General features: G+C 41.1%; 1 protein-coding gene across 5 annotated transcripts in view; it reads right to left on the bottom strand.

Annotated features, from left to right (window-relative positions):
- The window catches only part of ankrd6.S (ankyrin repeat domain 6 S homeolog), a 77,087-nt gene extending 73,218 nt beyond the window's left edge, over positions 1-3,869 (bottom strand). For 2 of the 5 annotated variants that reach the window (XM_041564650.1, XM_041564651.1), the window contains exon 1: positions 2,883-3,448. The gene's annotated coding sequence lies outside the window, so the exon portion shown is untranslated. Of the gene's footprint in view, positions 1-2,882; positions 3,449-3,766 lie in introns of those variants that run through there. The other 3 variants (XM_041564648.1, XM_041564647.1, XM_041564649.1) reach the window with 3 other exon arrangements.
- Positions 3,870-23,970: the final 20,101 nt, after the last annotated feature.

Below are 23,970 nucleotides of genomic sequence, written 5' to 3' on the forward strand. Positions count from 1 at the left end.
GACTATGTAATAAAACTGTTTCTTTTATGGAGCAATGCTCTTATGCTGATACTTTTAGGCTAACAGAAGCAGAGAAGGTGCTAAACAGAAGGTAAACAACCCCTTTAAACTAGGGGTTTTACATAAACTATTTTACACCTTTTATTTTCTCCCCTTTTTCTCCTATATGAGTCAGCTCCACACCAGCAAATCTTAGAAGTGTTCAGTGTATTGTGGGAAACAAAGGCTTGGACTGGATAACTGATAACTACAACATCATTGTTTCGATGGTACACGTGGTCAGAACTGCTGTGTAGAAAATAGTTATTAAAGGTATATACTGCTTTCAATATCAATTATATTTTACAAAATTTAGAGTGGTAATGGTAAAATGGTAATTAATTTGTACACCTCTCCTTCCATATAAATGCAATCCCTCTCTGCACTGGCTACCTGTCGTACTTCAATATTATAATATAAAAGTCATAGCCTTCAATCAGTGCATAACCTTCTTCTCTACGCCTCATCCATTAAAGGGGTGGTTCACCTTGAAGTTAACTTTTCCAGGGGATGGAAGGACATTATTGGACATGGCCACCACAAACCCAACTCTGCTCTGCCTTTTCTGATTGTGAGGGTTCTGCATGATATGAAGATATTCATGTTAAAATACAGATTTTCCTAGGTCAAGCTAAGGTATGTACCAACCCACATGAGTTAAACCATTCACAAATACATTTGTTTGTTTAGTGGCATAACTGGTGAGATTTATGAAATATTAATTTCCTTCCTTTCAAAAGAGAAGTGAAGACGGTCTGACAACAAAAAATAGTTACTGTTCATCAGAGGCTTGGGAGTGCTTCTAGGAATCATAATTATTTAATTATTGCTTCATAAAAAAACGCATTATACAACACCACGGATGTAACTTTTAGCTAACCATAAATCTTCATACAAGTGAAAAACCTGACACATTCATTGGTTTTTAGCTAAAAGGGGCAGCGGGACACGAGAATTCATAGGAATAATGTAAAAAAAAAAAGTGCATAAGTGGAAGATGTTTTGCAGTATATTCTAAATACACATATTGTATATAAAGCAATATGCGGTATAAGTCAAATAAAAGGTCAGTTTTAACCCTTTCTGCACCTGACATGACTATACAATACCCAGACACTTACCCTATGCACAGAGCTTACTGCATAGAAGAGGCGATGTGTTGGTTTCAGCATATTGTAAATATGACATAGTATGCGCTATGCACCTGCCAAAGGACTATGCAATACATTTAAATAGGAGTGCAAAGATCCATTTCTGAATAACTTCCCATGTTTGATATTGGTCATGTCTCACCATGGTCTAGGGCCCTGCCCATATGCAGTGGTTCAATCTGGCGGTGTGTAAGTCCCGATGGGAAGATATTTTAAAAAAAACATAGTGAAGCTACATATGCCAAATAAATTTACCTTTAAACCAAACAACCCATACCAGTAAATCAATGGTTCAATGTTTTACCTTCATAAATCTGCACTCACAGTTGGATCAAGCTAGAGAAGTTAATTTAAAATACAGCTATTGCACTTCACTGCTAATATCTCAGAAGCAGCTAAAAATGAAAAATTAAAGGAGAAGAAAGCTTAACTAACAAATTATGCTAGAAATGTTATACATTCTGTTTTGGGCTTCTGTACCAGCCCAAGGCATCCACAGCCCTTTAGCAAGGAATATCTGTGTCTCCAAAGATGCCCCAGTAGCTCCCCATCTTAGTTTCTGACGATTCACTGCACATGCTCTGTGCTGCTGTCACTTACTGAGCTTAGGGACCAACTCAAAATACACAGTACACATAGAATATAAATGTGACAATATAAGGCTGAACAAGGCTCAACAGCTGCTCAGAGCACACTGTTGTAACAAAGTTTAGCCTTATATATGAAGCTGAGGGTGCTCTGTGAAGGTGCTTAGTAGCGTGTGAGAAAAGTGGTAGGTAGTGAGGTAAAGAATCTAGTAGTTACCTCAAATTCTGGCGCTGGTGTAATAGCAGATTAGTGCAAAAAAAAAAGCCATTACAATGGTTACAAAAGTTCTCACACCCCAGTAACAGCACCTTAATACATTCCAATAATGCAATTAAATAAAGGCTGAAAGCACTTTAATGCAAGTACAACAGGTTGACAGCATAAAATATAGACAATTATAATAATAGATAAGTACCACACCCAGCAGGCAGTGTACAGCGAAAGAGGACAGAGGTGAATCCCAATAGAGAGCATCGCTCAATGGATCCACAACTAAGAATAACACATTTTTGGATTATAAAACACACATTTCGAAATCTAACCCAGTTCCTAACCAGTTATAATCAAGGTATCTCCTATATAAGCAGCTGCACGTGCCTGGCTATTGATACAGTGGTATGAAAAGAAGGTTTGTATGATTTTTGGCTCATGAGTGGAGTGTTCCGACATCTTAGTTGATCAGGTTAAAAGATTTATATCCGCCAACATATCTCTGCATGTGTTGCCTGACAATATCAATGGGTGATTGGCACTACTATTTGTTGGACATGGATTGCTGATCTAAATTTAAGTCTATGGCCAGCTTAATTAAATAATATAATTCTAATAACAGCTAATATATACATGCCTAATCTATTTAGCATCATACTTACTCTGAAGAAACACATATGTATTTATTGTATGTATGTTTTTACTCACTTTCACATCACTACTAATCACAGAGGAACCACCATCACCACCATGTACTAATATAATTGCCCTGACTAGTCTCTTCCACTAGTAGTAGGTGGCTGGCATCAGTCAGTCCCTTGGTACAGAGCTTACTCCATGCTGGTGTCTGTCGCACAGGTGATGAGTGGTTCCTATTATCGCCCAGGGACTTACCTGTTGCCATGCACTCAGGCGGTGCAGCACTCATAGGGGCACATTGGTACAGTGCAGACAAGCTTTACAGCTGCGTATGTTGTCTCTGCTACTCCCTATTCAGCAGGAGCGTGGGGGTGAGCCGATATCGATATTGAAGTGTATGTATGCCACCAAGAGAAAACTTCCCTTTGCATTCTGTGGATCCAAATAGAAACATGGCAACAAGTGTGAGTCAGTACATTGGTGAGGAGGTGGCGAGAGTTATCAAGGGAAGAGAGGGCAGGAACAGGTCACAGAAGCCACAGAGCTGTGGTCATTTTCAGTGTGCAGCTGGTCTGAAAGGATGTGGGGAGGATGAGGGTCTGTATCACTTACCAGCATAGAGACTTATGGGGAACATCTGTTGGAAGGATTGAGGGGACCGCTCAGAGCTCTGTTATATCCCACACCAGCAGAGCTCCCCCCAGGAAAGCACAGCACAGAGCACAGCCACCTGAAAGGCTCAGCCCTGATGTAAGCTCCAGACTGAAAGGCAGGCAGAGCTCTAACAATGCTTCTCCTGAGGCAGCACGAGTAACAACACAGCAGGGACCATCCATCAAGCACACGGGAGAGACAAATCAGGAACAGCAGGGACATGGAGCAATGAGCCAACCAGCACCAGCAGGAGAGAGCTTAGTCTGTGAAGAAGGGGCGGATCTTGTGTGTGTGTGTGAGTGTGAAAGTTAACCCATTTGGATCAGGGATCCAGAAGACTGACAGCGAGGAGGGAACAAGCAGAGCACTGACAGGGCACGCAGAACCAAGCACAAGTAGGAGAAGGAGGACAATAAGCAGCAACAGCTCAAGAGAGGGTTCCCTAGCGACTTCATCCAAGATCTGTGTGTTATTGCCTTACTTACAGCAACAGAGGCCTGCATCTGTGACTCCGAGAGACCGATCAGCTATTGGTGGGATCCTTAGGGGCACAATTTAAGAAGAATAAAGAGAAAAAATATTGAAGGTAGAACACCGTGATATATTCTTCCTTCAGAGAGAGAGGTTCAATCTAGAAAACTGGATGACAGAGAAAAGGAGGCGGAGAAGAGGAGCTACCACCTCATCCCTGAGACATTCCATGACTAACTACAGGTGTTTGTTATATTGGCAAGTATCATAGTCGAAAACACTTCGGAACATTGTTCAGGCCTTTTATGCTTATCTTAACAGCATTTTTGAAGGGTAGAGAATGCTTGGCTGCACTGCTTGACTGCATTATGGTGAGCAGTTTTATCAAAGAAAAGTGGTGCAACAGTATATTCAGTGGGATCACAGGGATGTTGGACTGTGGCTGCAGTTAATGTGCCCCACCCATCCTACTCAATTGCCCTTTCTGGGGGGAGAGGCGTTAGTTCCCAATGCAACTCAACAACTGGACAAAATAAGAAGGGCTACTGTTGGGCTTTTAAAGCGGACCTGTAACCCAAACATAAAAAGCTGTATAATAAAAGTCCTTTTCAAATTAAACATGAAATCCAAATTCTTTTTTATATTAAAGCATTCATAGCTGTTATAAACTCGTTTAAAAATCTCAGCTGTCAATCAAATATTGCCTGCCCCTCCTCTATGCCTTAGGCATAGAGGAGGGGCAGGCAATTACTTTCATTTTCCATTCAGCAGTTACTAAATGTCTCTGCACTCGCCACTAGTGATGTGCAGGCCGATACCCGCGGTTGGGCAGGTTTGGGTTGACCTCGCACCCCCCTTTCTTGGTTATGGGCAAGTGCGGGTTGAGCTCTTCTGACTGCTCTCCCCGCCGCGACGTTACAAATGGCAGCTTCCGACTTCCGGGTTGAACTTTTAGACGCACGCCTGCTCCAGGTTCCTTTGATAGACCTGCGCCGGGCGGGTGGAGGGAAGACAGTTTTGGGAAAAACCTGACCCGCACATCACTACTCCCACATTACCCCTCTCTCTTTACCATTTCATTTTGTTACCTGTCCCTGATTCTGGTGCACAGACAAGATTTTGAGATGATGCAAGGCTTGCCTTAATAACAGTGTCCACAAAATGGCTCCTGCCTCCTTGCTATAATTATGAATTCCCAGACAGAGGAAAACAAGATTCAAATAATTTATATAGTGTAATTAAAGTTTATTTTACTTGACAAATGTGATAAAATAGGGTTTGGAATAATGGTCTCCTTTAATGAAAGTGCCTGTAAATTCAGAAATTCATGTAAATTCAAACATGACTGCTCCGATTGCAGGGGGTGACGGAGTTGTTTTTTAATTCACAGTCCAGATGCTTTAAAAAAGGTAGAGTGGGACAAAAAGAAACAGGGTGGACCTTGGTAAGCGTGGCCATGATGCAGCCCTACATAAGGAAATATAAGGATAAAGCTGCAGCTGAACACTTCCGAAGGTAGTGGATGACAAACTCAGGAAGAATGTTGAGCTAGGGTGAACGGTGGGTCCCTTTCAGATGATGACACAGACAAGGACATGTGTAGGGTAAGCTATATCCTTTTGACAACATAAATGTTAAGGAAAGCAGTGCAGGAGTAAGTGATGGCAAAAATCAACATCGAGTCAGCATTCGGACAAGTTCACCCCCTTTCATTTATTGGGTTGCCACTGGAAGGAGAAGTTCTTTGTCCACAAATGTTTGGTAATAGGTTACTCAATACCATGTGCCTACTTTGAGAATTTCAGCTAAAATGGGTGGTTATGACAGAAGCAGAAGTTTGTTCGGTCATCCACTACCTAGACGATTTACTATTCATAGTTCTAAGAAGTCAGAGCACTGGCAATTGCTTGGGACCATGCATAGGGTGGCTAAGAAATTAGGGGTCCCACCAGTGCCTGAAGAGGACATGGTTTCCAAAATAATGTTTCTGGCCATTCGACCTGACAGAGAGCATGTAATATCAACAAAATAAGAGACCCAGTGCTGCAGCTGTGGCAGGCTAAAAAGCTGACCCTTAGGCAGGTTCAGTCACTGTTAAGCAGACTGAACTTTTGCCTGCCAAGTTTTCCCTCCATCCCAGTTGTCCAGCTGTTGAGATATTGAAACGTATTTGTCTCAATATATGGGTGAGACCATGCATAAGCTTGATGTTTCCAATAACATTATTCTTTGTTTCAGTGTAGTTGGTTTCGAGAACGAGTGCCGGACTATCTTGTCCAGGTTGGCTTTGGGAGCTGTGGGCCTCAAGAGTCAGAACTGGTGAAGTGGTCTTTGGCTCCATCAACTTAGGCCAGGAATGCCATGGGGGAGGAATGGGAGGCAAAGAAGAAACAAGCAACCATTTGGTGAGTATGGTGGAGATGGTGACCTGGAGGCAGTCCTACACTGGATCAGTGGATTTTACAGAGAGGGTCTCTGTTTCAGTAGTAGATTCTAGGATGCCAGATTTATCCTTTTATTTTAGGGTAGAGGTTGTCCTGACATCGAAAAGGACATGCCTTAAAGGACACAAATCTATTAAAGTCCTGATAAAGAATTTCAAATGTGACCTACCAAAGGTGTGGGGATCATTGCCCAATTTGATAATAGCTGGCATGATTTTAAGGTTACATTGGCGAGGAGCTTGTTCTATTCTGCCAATTAAGAGAAGCAGGATTAAAATAAATAGTGCTATAGGCAAGTTTATAGTTCACAATGTGGGGGGGGGCAGTGTAATTACACACAAAGATTTTGAGGTGGAGAAGGCAACTTGGTTTGGGCTTGGGCTTGATGGGGTACACTTGATGTCTATTGGTGAGGGAGCGAAGGCAGTATAGTTGTTGTGCCAGTGCAGGAAGGTTTGAGGGGTCTAATCACCCTGCAGGTGGCAGTAGCTCATAAGAACAGTTGCTGATAATGTCAACAGTTTTCATAATTTGAGAACTAAAATAAGTTTTGGCGCTTCTCTCCCAGGTGGTGCTCTCGAGTGGGGAAGGGATGAGAGAGAGAGGTTGGCAGGAGCACTTGTCAAGTTGGTGTGGTGGCAGCCAACAAGTTGCCATTGGAGTGATGGTTTATATGGACCTTCAACCAAAGGGGAATGAGTTGTTAGTTGGAAGTTCTCTGGTAGTTATCAGAAGTTGTATCTGTTAATATCAACATATAACTGAAAATAAATGCTTTTATATTCAAAGTTCTGTGTTGTGTCGTTTATTACCTGATTGTATTATGAAGGTAATTATCAATGTGGGAGATAAACAAAAGGTCGAGTATTTACAGTCTTGTTGCTATGAATCCATCTTTACTGACCTCTAGTGGATTAGATGGTTTAGTAACTGCTCCAACAAAAAAAACTGTGGTTCCACCCAGAAGCCCTTCTGCAATAATGCATGCAGAATTGTGCAAGAATCAAAGATTTCAACTACCTTCCAACATTAGGATACTTAAAGCATGTGGTCCCCAACCACCGGGCCATGGGCTGTGCCGAACCGCGCTGCCTCTGGTCCCGGATGCAGTCTATAATAGCTGCAAAAACTTGTAATCTCCGACGTGCCATCGCCATGACAGCAGCTGTGCAAAGCTCAGAAAGCTTTCTACTGATCATGACAAGGACCAAAATACTGTTGGGCAGCTTTTTTTGGTAAACCTAAAATGCGCCCATGCATCTTCCCCCCTCCCCCCACCGGTCCACCGAAATATTATCTTGCTTGAAACTGATCCATGGTGCAAAAAAGGCTGGGGATCGCTGACTTAAAGGGACAGTATACTTATCTTTTCATCATGAACTCAATGAATATGGCTTGTGCTAAGCATACCTTTTGACTATTGTTCTAATTAAGAAATGTAGTTTTTTATTTCTAGCACTAAACAAGTATATGAAAGCCAGTTATCTTTTATTTCACTTATTTTAGAGGTCCCCTGTGGCCCTGTCTCTCACCAAATTATTTTGCTTCTATTCAAGTTCTTCTTTTCATAAGGGCCTTCTATGTATATTATTGTGTGTGTATTTCTTTATATAGCACTACGTATGTACGCAGCACTGTGCAGACGAACAAGAAATTAATAGAACAAACAGGGGTTATTATAATAATTATAAATACAAAATACAATAATAAATATAAAGAACTGTTACAATAATGATTAAAGGGGTTGTTTACCTTTCAATAACATTTTAGTATGATGTAGAGAATGATATTCTGAGACAATTTGCAGTTAGTCTTCATTTTTTATTTATAGTTTTTAAGTTATTTGGCTTTTTATTCAGCAGCTATCCAGTTTGCAATGTATGCTATCAGGTTGCTATGATCTAAATTACCCTAGCAACCATGCAATGATTTGAATAAGATTCTTTAATAGAAATAGGAGAGGGCCTGAATATAAAGATGAGTAATAAAAAGTAGCAATAACAATACATTTATAGCCTTACAGAGCAAGATGGGGCCAGTAACCCCCCTTTGAAAACTAGGAAGAGTCAGAAAAACTAATAAAAACTAATAAAAAGTAACAATAACAATACATTACAGAGCATTTGTTTTTAAATGGGGTCAGAGATCTGAAAGAGTCAGAATAAGGCAAATAAAATTTTAAAATTAAAAATGATTAAAAAATTTAAATTGAAGTTCAACTGAAAAGTTGTTTAGAATTAACCATTCTATAATATACGAAAAGTTAACCTAAAGGTCAGAAAGACAAGAGAACGCAGGTCCCTGACCTGTAGAGCTTACAATCTTCTTTCTCTTGCTCTCAATTTGTTTATCCATTCTCTTTAATGTACAACTGGAGTCAACGTTAAGAGTTTTACCTCCTACTTGTGACAGAACAAATAAAGAATCAGTGTGGAAAGGATTGAGGAGAGAGTTGACCGTTCTTTGAGTCTCCCACTGCTTGTCAACTACACACTGCTTCCTCATTTGTGATTACACCAGCACTTTCAGAAACAGGAGAAAAAAAGTGGTGAGGGGACAAAGGGACCTGGGTGTTGGCTGAGAATCGGGGGAGATGAGTACTAAAAATGGGACTGGTACAATATATTGGACCTTAAATGGATACTGTCATGGGAAATCTCTTCGTTAATAGTGCTGCTCCAGCAGAATTCTGTACTAAAATCCTTTTCTCAAAAGAGCAAAGATTTTTTTATATTTCATTTTGAAATCTGACATGGGGCTAGACATATTGTCAATATCCCAGCTGCCCCCAGTCATGTGCTCTGATAAACTTTAGTCACTCTTAACTGCTGTACTGCAAGTTGGAGGGATATCACCACATCCCTTTAACCCTTTCCCACCCAGCAGCCTAATAGAACAGAACAATGGGAAGGTAACCAGATGGCAGCTCCCTAACACAAGATAACAGCTCCCTGGTAGATCTAAAAACAGCAATCAGTCCCTAGAATAGTAAAATCCTGGTCCCACTGCGACACATTCAGTTACATTGAGTAGGAGAAACAATAGCCTGTCAGAAAGCAGTTCCATCCTAAAGTGCTGACTCTTTCTGAAAGCACATGGCAAAGCAAAATGACCTCAGATGGCTGCCTACACAGGAAATTTTATATTATAGAGTGAATTATTTGCAATGTAAACAGTGTAATTTAGAAATACAAATCATGACAGAATCCATTTAAGTATTTCACCCAGGGTTGGCAATACTTAGCTCATGCAACACTGTGGGACAAGTCCTCAGTCGGGACTAAGCTGCAAAAATCAGGAAAGGTGAAATAGAAGATATATCCTTTTAAGGGGTGGTTCACCTTTAAAGTAACATTTTAGACATATAGAATGGTCAATTCTAAGCAACTTTTCAATTTGTTTTCATTCATGGGTGTCCACAGAAAATTTTCCATGGGGGGGGGGCAAGGAAGAAAACATATTACACAAATTACTTATACCAACATTTTGGTTTCCACACAAACCTAACAACAGCTTTTTTTTATAAATATATAGAGTAGTAACTGTTGCACATGTATAGCATTGCCATTCTATTAGTGACACAAACTCCTTGTTTGCCAGGACAACATTTGGTATTTTCTACTTTCTTAACAAAATTACTAGCCAGAAGTTTGTAGAATGTTATTCCCTCTAGAGTTATAGTTACAACTAGATACATACAGTGAAGCCTCCATTTTACATACCCTTATTTTAAGTATTTCCATATGTTCTGCTCATCTGTTGCACCCTACTAAAGCATATTTGTTGGGTGCAGCTCTAGTCTCAGTCTCTATAGACAAGTGACAATAGGCTGTGGCAATAGGCTGCAAGCTTCAAGGGATACTATGCCTTTCTATGTCTATTTAAGCCTCTGTCTGATTGCTAGGGAGGTAGAACATTTAAAACAAGAAAACTGTTCCAATTCAAACATAAAGAGCTGCAAAAGAGTAATGTGAAAAAACATATTCCCAACAGAATCACTGTCTGCCTCAGTGATCCCATAACTGTATCTCTCTAGCCACTGCTAAACTACAATTTCCAGCATTCAAAGCCAGAACCAGTAGCTGTTGTAGCTGATGGGCTAAGAGAGGATATCTCAGCAGGAACTTCATTCATTGGGCATGGGAGAGTCCAGTCAGGGACCAGTGAGTTCTGATGGTGGCCCTGGTTCTATGACTGCTTATGTTTGATGTCTATTTTTTGTATTTTCATAAATGCACATGTGTGTGACTGATGTGATTGGCTGCCAATTACTGGTATATCATGCCTTACTTGAGGATGACATCACTCCCAGGTCAGCACTGATTGGCTGAAAGCTGCCAGGGAAGGTGAGTTAACGGCTCAGGCACAAGTGACAGGTATTTCATTTCTGGATTCAGAGGTAAGTGGAGCAGACTATATGGGGGGCATAAAGTCAATGATACACAGGGATAGTTTGGGCAGTGTGGCTTCCATGATTTATAGTAGTTCGGGGACTAGAGCCAGGCCGGACTGCCAATCTATGGGTTCTGGCAAATGCCAAAGCAGGTGCTGTAATAGACAGACACTATTTATTGGGCTGCTGGGGGGGCTGTGAGGGCCTCTGTGTGTCCCAAATGCCTGGGCCATTTTTAAATCCCAGTCTGGACTTTGGTTTCTGGTGGCAGCCCTGCCCCTTTCCAAACTACTAAAACTTGTGGGTGCCAAAGAACCCAAAATCTGCCTGTATGCCATTGCTAAGGGGAGTGAGACAACATGAGAACTTGCTGTCCCACTGACTCTAAACCTGTGCTTATCTAGCTGTGCCTTATCTACAGTTCCCAGCACCCCCCTGTGTCTGACTTGTAGTTATAGAATATTGTGTGTTTGGTATTTCTTGTTTCCTTGTTACAGCTTTTGAAGTGTTAGACCATTTACTCTGCTGCTCTTTAGCTGTTAATGTCAACTGCCATTGGCCAACTGTCCCACTCATCACTCTTCCTAGTGGCCTCAGCATTAGAGTAGATGATGGGTAAGGGAGGACCTGAGAAGAAAGACAAGTAGCACAAACCAGAACAATAGTTACATGCCTAGAATTAGGGTGCCTTGTGTTATGGGTGCAGGGGCACTGATCAGAGCTTGACTGGTTATGAAAAGCCCCAGTGGGCCCATTACTCACGTGGGCCTCTAATGGGAACCAGTGTCTTTTGCCCCTATAACAACCTGCCAGTAACATACAGCTTTACGGTAATGGCACAGAGGGGGATTTGGGATGTTTTGTCCCCATGTGATTTCCAGTTCAGTGTATGGCCAACCAAATGCTCACTCCCAAATGATCACTCCCGTTCATTTCTATTTCAATTTAATTGAGACCTGGTGAAAGCAATTGGCATAGAAATGAATGAGGGTGATTCCAAGTGTTCATTTAATGATTAATTTGTGCATTGTGTCACCAGGACCCAACCTTGGTTAGCAGGGGTGTCTAGGGCCCTTGATTGCACCAATAATTCCTGTCTCTCCCAATCAGCTCCTTCATTCTATTAAAGTTGCTGCTGATTGGTGTTACCGTTATTTATAAGGCACAACCATATTCAGTAGTGCAGTATTGAGCTATTAAGGGAAATCCAGTATATACAGATATATATGGCAGAGAGGGTTCAGTTCACAATCTCATCTCTCCTTTCTCTCCCCATAAAGTGAAATACGAGTGATTCCTAGTGATTCTCAGCGATTCCTAGTGATTCTCAGTGATTCTCAGCGATTCCCAGGAGCAGAAGGAGATAAAGAAGAAACACAAAAGTCTTTTTAAAGACTATCAACTTTCATCAGGAGCAGAAGAACAACTTGCCCAACCCATTGTGGGTTATTTGGAGGAAGGTAAGTGTCCTGCATTTTCCCATCCAGGGCCACCATCAGGGGGGGACACGGGGGACAAGTGTCCCGGGCCCGGGCATGAAGGGGTGCCCAGCAGTGCTGCACTTTTGAAAGAGCTGGGCCCCCCTTGAGAGCGCCCGAGCCGTGTGGTCATTTTCAAGTCCCGAAATGCAGAAGTGCCGAAAAGCTGAGCAGCCAAAGGACCAAAGCGGCGAAAAGACCCAAAGCTACGAAAATAGCTGACGTCCCAAAGCGCAGAAAAGACCTGAAGTCACGAAAGGAGGCAAAGTTGAAGTCCCGAAGCCGCGAGTTCAATTCTACTGAACACCAATTTGTGTTTTTTTTAATCCCCTGGCCACCAATGTATTATTTTAATATTCTATAGGCCCCTGCCACCAATGTTTTTTTAAAAAAAACAAAATTATGGGGCCCCAATTTTTTTTTAACTTGTAAGGGTGGTCCTGGAGCCAATGTTTTTTTTAAAAAAAATATTCTTTGGGGCCCAATTTTTTTTTTTACTTGTAAGGAGGGCCCTGGCACCAATGCTTTTAAAAAAAAACTTTTATGGGGGGCCCTGGCACCAATGTTTTTTTTTAACTTATAAGGGGGCCCTGACCATCAATAGCTTTTTATAACTTGTGTGTGGGGGGGTTACTTTTTTTGCGCAGATGTCTGTGTGGTCTTTTAACTGTGATGCGGAGTGGGTAGGATCTGGAGTGGGGCTCGGGCGCAATTGTGGGCATGTGAAAATTTTGTTGTATGGGGCCCTGTTTTTATGTTCCCTTTTGTAATATGTATTACACAGTAGATGAGGCTGAAAAAAGACACACGTCCATCAAGTTCTAGCTTTTTGTGTAACTCCTGATCAAGAGGAAAGTTGTGCCGTGACAGAAATAATGGGCTGATTTGTGGACCAAATAAATTGGGATGGTATTGTCTTAAAATGGGGACACGGGAAGCTGGTGGGGAGGGGCATTCTATATACATAAGTAAGCATTTGTTTCTAATTGGAACCATATTAAAACCATAGTTTCTGAATGAAAAGGGTCTTATTACATAAGGTGTAAATATGCTGCTGTTTTTACCTCTGCTCTTTATTGTGTTTATTTGGGGGTCTTACATCTTTATGTTTTTACCTCTGCTCTTTATTGTGTTTATTTGGGGGTCTTACATCTTTATGTTAACTCTAACCTTCCCAAATCTCTTATTTTATATTACAGGAACATCAAAGATGGGCATGAGTGCAAGTAGCAGGCTTTACTACCAGTGGCGCTATGAAAAGGTAAAGGCGCTCACAGCTAATTTCCTCATTTTATTTTCTGACTGCTAAGAAAGGTATCCAAGGGTTTAAAGGAGGGGCTAACCCAATGCTAAACGAGGCATATCTTCTGTGTAAATACAATGAAACAGAAATTTGACAGAGATTAGCATAGTGTGTGCCCTGACCTCAATGTTTTCTTGCTTCTTACATTTTTCTAGCACTCACGGTGGATCTCGTCTGATCTGGACATCTTTGAGATCAGGGATTTTGAGGATCCACTCGCGGGTCCTTATCTCGAGTGCATCAGGGACAAGATCACCAATGACATCAGGTTTGCACTCTACGATCTGTGGATGGCCAAGGACTGTGTGAAGATTACAAAATGGTGGAAATTACACCTTAAGAACGAGTTCTGTCAGGACTACAGATACATCAAGGCCCACCTGAAACACCTCTACAAAGAACTAGAGAAGATCAACAAGGCCATACTGATTAAGAACAATGAGAGATATTCAGGTGCAGTATATAATCCATTCTTTTCTTTCCCACACTTGGTCATTTAATTTTGCTTAACCACCTGATTTGTGCTTAATGTGCTCCTAAATATTACAGGTGTGGGATCTGTTATCCGGCAACCCATTATCCAAGAAGCTCCGAATTACGGAAAGTCCATCTCCTATAGACTTCATTTTAATCAACTAATCCAATTTTTTAAAAATGATTTCCTTTTTCTCTGTAATAATAAAACAGTTTCATGTACTTTATTTAAACTAAGATATAATTGTCGGAAGCAAAACCATCCTATTAGGTTTATTTAATGTTTACATGATTTTCTAGTAGACTTACTAGGTATGCAGATCCAAATTACAGAAAGATCCGTTATCCAGAAAACCCCAGGTCCCAAGCATTCTGAATAACAAGTCCCATACTTGTATAAGGATTTTACAGGGATATCACTTGCTAAGGTAAAAAAGTACATAGTCTGAGTTATCTTGTTTGGTTTTACAGATGGTCCTCGGAACAACTCACAAACGGCACATGATACCAACACCACCAGCAGTTTCCTCGGTACCAAATACCGATGCACCTCAGTCTAGGCACCACATCCTCAGGAAACAGCAGTAAGTAAGGGGCATCTCAATTCCACCAGTGATGCCCCCCTTTCATCCACTGCACTTTCACCAGCAGTGCTTTCAGCCACTGTAGTTCCACCAGTGGTTCCTCCCCTTTATCCAAAATATGGTGTTATATACAGGAACTCCTTTAAGCCATTTGGTAGACCCTGCATTCCTTTTCATTCCATCCCTCAGACTGCAAATGCTGGGGTCTGCAGACTGCCCGGGGTCCAATGGAATGGAAAGGAATGCAGCATTAATCTGCGGCTTAAATGTGCCCATGTTTATGCTGCCATATTCCCTTCTCTTTCTCACCCTTTGACCGGAGCCCCATACCTTACCATATTCCCCCCCCCGCTTCCCTTGATTCAATGTGGCGCATTGATCGTGGGAGCAAATCCGATTGCCTTTAAGGGGTCAGGAAGGAATTTTTCCCTCTAGTGAAGGAAATTTGCTTTCAGAGGTTTTTTGCCTTCCTTGCGATCAAAAAGTGCAGTTTATCTAATTATTAATAAAGCTGTGGATTACACAGATAAATCACAAAGTCGTTGTATGTATCTTTATTGTGGGTATTGGGCTAGGGATTTGTCAGGGATAACATATAGAGGGGGGGGAGAGAAGTTAGAATAAGGCTCTTATAGAGCACAATTTTTCCCTCTAGTGAAGGAAATTTGCTTTCAGAGGTTTTTTGCCTTCCTTGCGATCAAAAAGTGCAGTTTATCTAATTATTAATAAAGCTGTGGATTACACAGATAAATCACAAACTCGTTGTATGTATCTTTATTGTGGGTATTGGGCTAGGGATTTGTCAGGGATAATATATAGAGGGGGGGGAGAGAAGTTAGAATAAGGCTCTTATAGAGCAGGAAATGGTTGCATTGGTTATGTTTCTCCTTGGTTCCTAACAATGAAACTGAAACAACATATAACTGCTGTGTCAGTCCTACTATCCTCCATAGGATTTATAGGAACCTATGTAATACTGAGAGCCAATGAACATCCTTCCCAAATCTCACCCTAACTCGCCTTTGGACAACTCTTCCCTTTGGAAAAAGGCCGGCCCAACAGTTTAGAAGGGCCCTGATGGTCTGTGTTGGTTTCAGGATTGAATATTTAGAGAGAAAACCAGTTATATGCAGATCTGCAATCAATTTCTGTTTTAGAATCATCAGCTCATGCTCTTTTACCTTAGTTGTCTAAAATTCCCTGGAATTAGGAAGGAATCTACTAATTTAGCCTCTTCAGTAGATGATAAAGGCAAGTTATACTGGGTTGCAACTGGATGCCCAGCCTTTATCACATCCATTTATTAGTGTAAGAAGGTATAATCTATAGAGGTTTTATGAAACAGATGTTGAGAATCAGACTCCTGGAATGAACACAGGGTTGAACATAGCGACCTGTACTGTATGGAGGAAGGTTATACAAGCTAAAAGTGTATTACACAATTCCCTCTGTAAAAAGCTGATAAAGCAACAGGGTAATACTGAGACTGTGGGTGGTTAAATGACAGCAAGACCAGCAGTTTAGACATACAATATGAATGAGGGTATTATAGATAAAGGGATCATGCAGGCAATTGGTTGGCGGAAGTGATGTCATGTGCACAGTGTAGGGGTGTGTTTAGGTCAGGTGCCTAGGGTGGCATCGGACTTAAATACAGCCCTAGGAGAGAAACAAATTATCTGAAATTAAATGTTATTTCCTTAAAATATTCAATATCATGAAATCTTTACGAGTAGTAAAGGGAACCAACAGCACTGCTTGTGGTATTTATTTCAGAACATAGAATAGTACATTAGCTCTGATCTCTGTTTGCAAGTGATATCTATTGTTAATGTGGCTACACTTTCAAACAAGTTAAGCATATTGTGTGTATGTCAGAGCACTGGAATGAGATACCTGTACTTGGATTCTTTCTGGCACATCTAGATAAGTACACCAAAACGGATTCTATACACTTACATATTACAGCAGAGTTCTGGTAAGCCCAGAGGAATGCCAAAGATGACAGTTTTATGTTATTTCTCTTCACCAAAATGTACCATTTCAGGGGCCCCTAACTACTCAAAAGTGCTGCACATTATACTTCATGTTTGTAACTCAACACAATACCTTTTTAATAAAAACAAAATATATACTAATTATATATCTAGGTGGTTTTTATTGTGCAGCATAGTGGGATGTCTAAGCAGTTACTGAATGAAGCAAAATTGCAGTGAGTTGGGACAAAGTGTATAATTTACGTTATATAAATACTTGAAGTCATATGGTGTCTGAGCAGCACATAACATTTTCACAGACAACACAAAGACAAAGGAGGTATGATAATAAAAATGTTTTCACCAGGTGTAGTTACCTAGAGTACTCCCGGTGGGCCCAGGTGTCAGTGGGCCCTCATGCTGCTAAACATTTGGCATATTTCATGGTCATTTTTTATTTCTATGAGAACAAAAAGACTAAATAGATGGAATAATAGATGATAGCATTATATTATGTAAAGAAAAGAGAATAGCGGTTGAGCGAGGAGAGGAAGAATAATAGTACTGAGAGTGAGCCCCTGGTCTAAGGTTTTTGGATGGGCCCCTGGTGTCCCAGTCTGACACTGATGATCGTGTGGCGGGGTAAGTGACTTCTCCCTCAGGGTCCCGGGCTGTGCCATTACAGATGCACATGGACAAGAAAGGCATGAAGTACAAGTCCAGGGGGGGCAGTGCCCCCCCTTGCCCCTATATGGGGTGGCCCATGTTTTCATTATTTATTTTATATAGTTTTATTGTTATTTGCCTTTTTTTGACTCGTTGCAGCTTTCAAATGTGGGTTGCTGACCCCTTCTAATAAGCAAATGCTCTGTAAGGCTACAAATGTATCATTATTGTTAAGATTGCAATAAATTGCTTTATTACTCATCTTTATATTTAGTCCCACTCCTATTCATAGTCTAGTCTCTTATTCAAATCACTGCATGGTTGCTAGGGCAATGGACCCTAGCAACCAGATTGCTGACACTGCAAACTGGAGAGCTGCTAAATAAAAAGTTAAATAATTCAAAAACCACAAATAATAGTTGAACAACCCCTTTAATATCCTTTGTGACTGTAATAGAACAATTGGAGACGTGTCACGCTGCTTTGCTATCTCTGTTATTGCATTAGTGTCAAAAATATGCTATGCATGTGACAAACACTTGAGTAACAGTGGTAAAATAAATACATTAATAGAATACAATTTTTTTATAATAAAAGGTCTGGATGTCAATTTAGTGAACTAATTGTAAAAGAGAACTGGAAGGATATAACGCAGGGAGAAAATGCTAGGGAATCTTCTGGAGATATTCCTTTGAACAGGGAAATGGACAGGGGTGTTTCTGGGGTTATCACCGCCTTAGGCAGCCTTTCAGATTAGCGATGCAGCCCCCCCTGGACCGACTCCCAAGCTCCGGAGTCAGTCGTGGGGGAGCTGCATCGCTAATACAGAGAGCCCAATTGCACTCTTTGCACTAGAAAAGCCGAAATTCTGATTTAAAATTACGAGGAGCGACTTTTTGCTGTCCCAGATAACCTGCAGGCTGCTGCCACCTGAGGCAAGTTTCTTAACTCGCCACATGGAAAGATCGGCCCTGGAAAAGGAAAATACGTTTATGTAATTGGTTTCAGATTTCATTATCTCAGCTCAAACCTAATGTGCAAATTTGCATATGTATTGTGACTAGTTTTTTTTTACAACTAATCATAAACAAGGACCAAGTCAAAAGCATGGACTGACCCTGGATTTAGAGACAATTGTGCTTATGCAATGGTGTTCAAACAGACAAAGGCCTTAGGCCTATAAGTGGCACCAGTAGTTACTGTAAGTCCTTTTGCACACGACAGGCATTCACAGACACTGTGAACCTTTTATTATATAACTCATAAGGTCCTTGCATTCACACACACTATGGTCAGTCTTATCAGGAACTTGTTAACCTGCCTATATAATGTTTGGATTGTCTTAGTAAAACGGAGTACCTGGACAAAGTCAATACAAGCATGGGTAAAATGTGCACTGTCCATGCAAATGGTAATCTTGTAGTTATTAAGCCTAAAGTGTTAGCCAAAGCATTGATAAACATTGTGACACCATGCTATCACGTGCATTTATGGTTTCAGTAATGTCTGACTAATAATATAAAACTGAAAGGAAAAAAGTAATGTAACTTATAATAGTAAAAAAAAGTGCTCAGAAGAGCAGTATGTGCAATTTTCCATGAAGTTATTTTGGTAGTTATATGTTACATTTAACTGTGAGTAAAATATGTTTTACAGTTGGTATACAAAATAACAAAGATAGGTAGCACCATCCATTGAAAGAGATTTAGTCCCAAATGGTGGTGTGCAAGGTCAAATATAGTATATAATTAACCAGAAAAAAAAAATAAGGCCCATAGTTTTGCACCTTCCCACTCTTTTAATCTGAGGTCCCAATGATAGGAAAATAAATAAAACCTAACTTTTATTATTAACCTCTAAAATTGATACCAAACGAAAGAAACATATATTACATTTAATAAAAACAAGGTAAAACAAGGTTAGGTGCGGAAGCTTAATAGACACGAAGTCAGCAGCTACTAAACGGTTTTCAAAAATTGGGAAAGTTATATGGGTTTCAATTCACAGTAAAATCTGTTTCCCCATGTCTAACTCAATCAGCAGCAAGATGCTGGTGATCAGCGGTATACTGGCGGACAGAATGGACCTGAGTGGTATCACAGGTCACTCAGTAACCTGGTATCGAGTTACGCTAGAGTGTGGCAACACGCAGTTTTTGCAAAATGACTGTACTCGTGTACATACTGTATATGTGGAGGTGAAGTTGGCCTAAACGTCAGCTTTAAGTGAGCTTGCATCGAGAGGGGATCATTTGGCCCAATATTCTACAACCTCCCAAACCTTCCTTAGCAACGCCTTCCTATATCGTGGCTGTAGGAAAGTGGCGGCGTGATCAATGAAGGAACGAACCTTCCGGTGTCAAGTACAGTTTCCTCCCACACCACCCTTCCTTTACCATTCGCCCGGAGAACTGAGCACTGTTATCAGACTAGCGCCATAGATCGAGCCCGTAGCAATGTGCCGTAGCACACCAAGCCACCCTTCCACCCTTCCACCCTTCCGCCTGTTCGCCCACCAGTCTCTACAGATAACTGTCCCTGCCTAACAATTTAAAAATATAATTAAAGGAAGCGCCCTTTAATTATATTTTTAAATTGTTTGGCAGGGACCATTATCTGTAGAGATTGGTGGGCGAACAGGCGGAAGGGTGGAAGGTCGGAAGGGTGGCTTGGTGTGCTACGGCACATTGCTGTGGGCTCGATCTATGGCGCTAGTCTAGCACATTGCTGTGGGCTCGATCTATGGGCTAGTCTGATAACAGTGCTCAGTTCTCCGGGCGAATGGTAAAGGAAGGGTGGTGTGGGAGGAAACTGTACTTGACACCAGAGGGTTCGTTCCTTCATTGATCACGCCGCCACTTTCCTAAAGCCACGATATAGGAAGGCGTTGCTAAGGAAGGTTTGGGAGGGTGTAGAATATTGGGCCAAATGATCCCCCCTCGATGCAACCTCACTTAAAGCTGACGTTTAGGCCAACTTCACCTCCACATATATGTACACGAGTACAGTCATTTTGCAAAAACTGCGTGTTGCCACACTCTAGCGTAACTCGATACCAGGTTACTGAGTGACCTGTAATACCACTCAGGTCCATTCTGTCCGCCAGTATACCGCTGATCACCAGCATCTTGCTGCTGATTGAGTTAGACGTGGGGAAACAGATTTTACTGTGAATTGAAACCCATATACAGTAACTTTCCCAATTTTTGAAAACCGTTTAGTAGCTGCTGACTTCGTGTCTATTCAGCTTCCGCACCTAACCTTGTTTTTATTAAATGTAATATATGTTTCTTTCGTTTGGTATCAATTTTAGAGGTTAATAATAAAAGTTAGGTTTTATTTATTTTCCTATCATTGGGACCTCAGATTAAAAGAGAGGGAAGGTGCAAAACTATGGGTCATACTGTTTCTTTTTCTGGTTAATTATGCTTTACAGTTGGAAATACAATAAATTCAGTTTTGTAAATGCTGAACTAACTTTTAGTTAGTGCTACAGTCAGAGCCGCCATCAGGGCCCCCCTTGACAGCCCCAAAGCCGTGCCACCTCTTCCGAAGTCCTGAACCACCAAAGTCCCGAACAGTCAAAGACCTGAAGCCACGAAATGAGCCAAAGTTGAAGTTCCGCAGCCGCGAAAAGACCCGAAGTCGCGAAGCTGTGAAAAGACCCAAAGTCAGGAAAGGAGCCAAAACTGAACACCAATGTGTGTGTGTTTTTTATTTTTTTTAAACCCCCAGCCACCAATGTATCTAATACTCCATAGACCCCTGCGACAAATGTTTTTTTCATAAAATATTCTCTGGGGCCCCAATGTTTTTTTAACTTGTAAGGGGGGCCCTGGCTCCAATGTTTTTTTAAAAAACTTTTATGGGGGGCCCTAGCACCAACATTTTTTTTTAACTTATGGGGGGCCCTAACCACCAATGATTTTTAAAAAACTTTTATGGGGGACCCTGGCTCCAATGTTTTTTTTTTTAAAAAAACTTTTATGGGGGGGTCCTGGCACCACCGTTTTTTCTAACTTATAGTGGAGCCCTGACCATCAATGGCTTTTTCTAACTTGTGTGTGGGGTGGTTTAGCATTTTTGTGCTGATGTCTGTATAGGCTTTTAACTGTGGTGCCCAGCGGGCCCCGAATAATTTGTTGTACGGGGCCTTGTGATTTCTAATGGCGGCCCTAGCTACAGCATCCAGGAGCAGATAGCAGAAAGGCAATCTGTATCTCAAAATAGAACAAAAGGAGAGAGGCCTGCAGTAGATAGCTACATCTGGTTTTCATCTGCATAGAGGTGTGGCCAGGTGGGCATATGAAGCCCAGCATCTACTAAAGATGTCTAATTATGTCTAATTCTCCTTTAAATAAATGATCAAGATCTTGGGTAGTGACTGTAGTTAGTGAAAGAACTGCCAGGGAAAAGAAGGGACTTTAATGTAGCAAACAAATGCTGCCTCTATATTGCTTTTTTATTTGATCTCCTCTTGATGTTAATACATTTTTATTACCAACATTTTGTCTACTACTAATAAATGTGTCATTGTCTTTAAAGGAGAAGGAAAGCTACGGAGGCATTTTATTGCCAATAGATTAGCTGCAATAGTGCAAGCTGGAATGCTATATTTATTCTGTAGAATGTTTTACCATACCTGAGTAAAAAGCTCTAGAAACTCTCTGTTTGTTTAGGAGAGGAGCTGCAGTATTAATGTGGTGTAACATCACTTCCTGCCTGAGTCTCTCCCTGCTCTGGGCTCAGATTACAGTAGAGAAGGGAGGGGGGTGGGGAAGAGAAGCAAACTGAGCATGCTCTTGCCCAGGGCAATGAGGTTTAAGCTGAAGGCAGGAAATCTGTTACAGAAGCCCATGTGTACACAATAGAAGGAAAGAAATGCAGTGTTTCTTTTGACAGGGGACTCAGAGCAGCACTACTTTGGGGGTTTACTGGTATATTTAGATGGACCTTTCTGATAAGGCTTACTTAGTTTTAACCTTTCCTTCTCCTTTAAATGAACAGGGAGCATTACAATGAGTCATCATACCTTTAGTTTCCAAAACTAAAACAGCAAATGACTCTAATGAAATAGTCATATGCTCTATTGAGTGGGGGGACACAACCCAGCCAGCCAGCTCTCGGCTCCCAACCCTCTATGTACGTACATGCAAAATTCACTGTCCACAGGCGTTGACAACCTGTTTGTTGTACATTTGCATACACAACTATGTACTTATGACCTACCAGAGAATACCCAGCAAGTGGTGGGGGGACAAGGCCTGAAACTTGGGCAGGCAGCAGAAGTGGTACATGCCTAGTGCCCTGTCGCTGACTTCTAGGCACATGCCTCTAGTTTCGGCCATGCACAGCACATCTTTCAATATTGGCCACAAATGGGTATAACACACCTTGAGGACTTGTTGATAGAGGATAGCTTTGTCTCCCCAGAACAATTAAAAGTCAAACTGAATCGCCAAGATATACAACTATTTCGATACTTCGATACATGCATTTTATGTGCAGTTCCGCTCATTCCAAATTATACCTACACTGCTGGCAAGGGAAGCCAGACTTTGAACTCCAGATCCCACCAAACTGCTATCTCAGCTGTGCAATATAATTCAATCCTTCCAACCCTCCCCATTCAATAAAGCCAAACAAAAATGGCAGTCACTTATTCCTTCTCTAGAGGAGGACCAATTGGAAAAGGCTACATATGACTTGTACCCCTGCCAAATATCACTCAGAGACAGAATGGTTCAATTTAAAATGATTCATCAAATTTATATTACCCCCACTGAGGCTCAAAGCTATGGGTAGACTAGATGGAGCCACTTGTGTGAAATACGGCAGGGTTGATGCTAGCTGATATGGGACCGCCCAAGAGTAGTAGCATACTGGACAGAAGTCATCCGCTACACCAATGTATTCCTATGCTTTCCAGGATCAAGTCCCCTAAGATTTGCTTATTAGGTATTATAGATAAGGTAGTGCCCCTACAAAAATCCAGAACACTTCTAAGGTCGATTTTGTTCTACTCAAAAAAGTTGGATGGAAGAGCCCCAACCCTCCCTCACTGCAGCAATGGATTGACTTAACAAATGGTACATTGCCCCTAATCAAACTGACGTACAATGCTAGGGAAATTTGGAAAAATATGGAAACCTCGGTTGGATGTCAACCCTTATGCATCCCTTCCAAATGACTGAATTATAGAATTGCTCCAGAGTATATGATGAAAATCTCTAACTATGTTACATGCTCCTCTATGCTTTAAAACTGTCACTGTACATATGAAATAATTGTAAACAGATGTCAAGTAAGTGTCACGCATATTTGTTTATTTTTGTTCTATGTTTAAAATGCAAAATAAAATCCTTTAAAAAAAATAAATATGAATTTTGGATTATTAAAGATAAACCAGTTCAGATATAATTGTGGAGTGCACTATTGGAGCAGATTTCTGCAAAAAAGTGTGAAATCTGGTTTGTGTGTGCACTCACAGGCTGATGCTGTGCCTGTTGGTGCAAGATGTATAAAACGGGGCAAAAGGAAGCACATCAGTGGGAAATTGCAGCCAGAGAAAAGCCCAGTAAACAGCCATGTGTGCCACTAGCCTTAGGCCTGTGCTATTAATCCATCTACTTTATATGAAGACTTAAAAGGAGGCCAGAGTAAGAGAAACATAGAGTGATACTATCACATTCGTTTCTGAATACAATTAACAATCAAAAATAGTGAAACACATATTCATAGAATGTCTACTACTGCATTCATGGCATTATTATTACATCTTTTTAAAGTTTTAACTGTGCAGTGCTGTACAGTAGTGTATACACTAAACATAAAATATCAAAAACTGATACAACAGCAAGTCCTGCTCAATAAAGTTTATAACCTAAAAATGATGTAGGAT

The sequence above is a fragment of the Xenopus laevis genome, chromosome 5S, assembly GCF_017654675.1.
Source record: "Xenopus laevis strain J_2021 chromosome 5S, Xenopus_laevis_v10.1, whole genome shotgun sequence".
NCBI lineage: Eukaryota > Metazoa > Chordata > Amphibia > Anura > Pipidae > Xenopus > Xenopus laevis.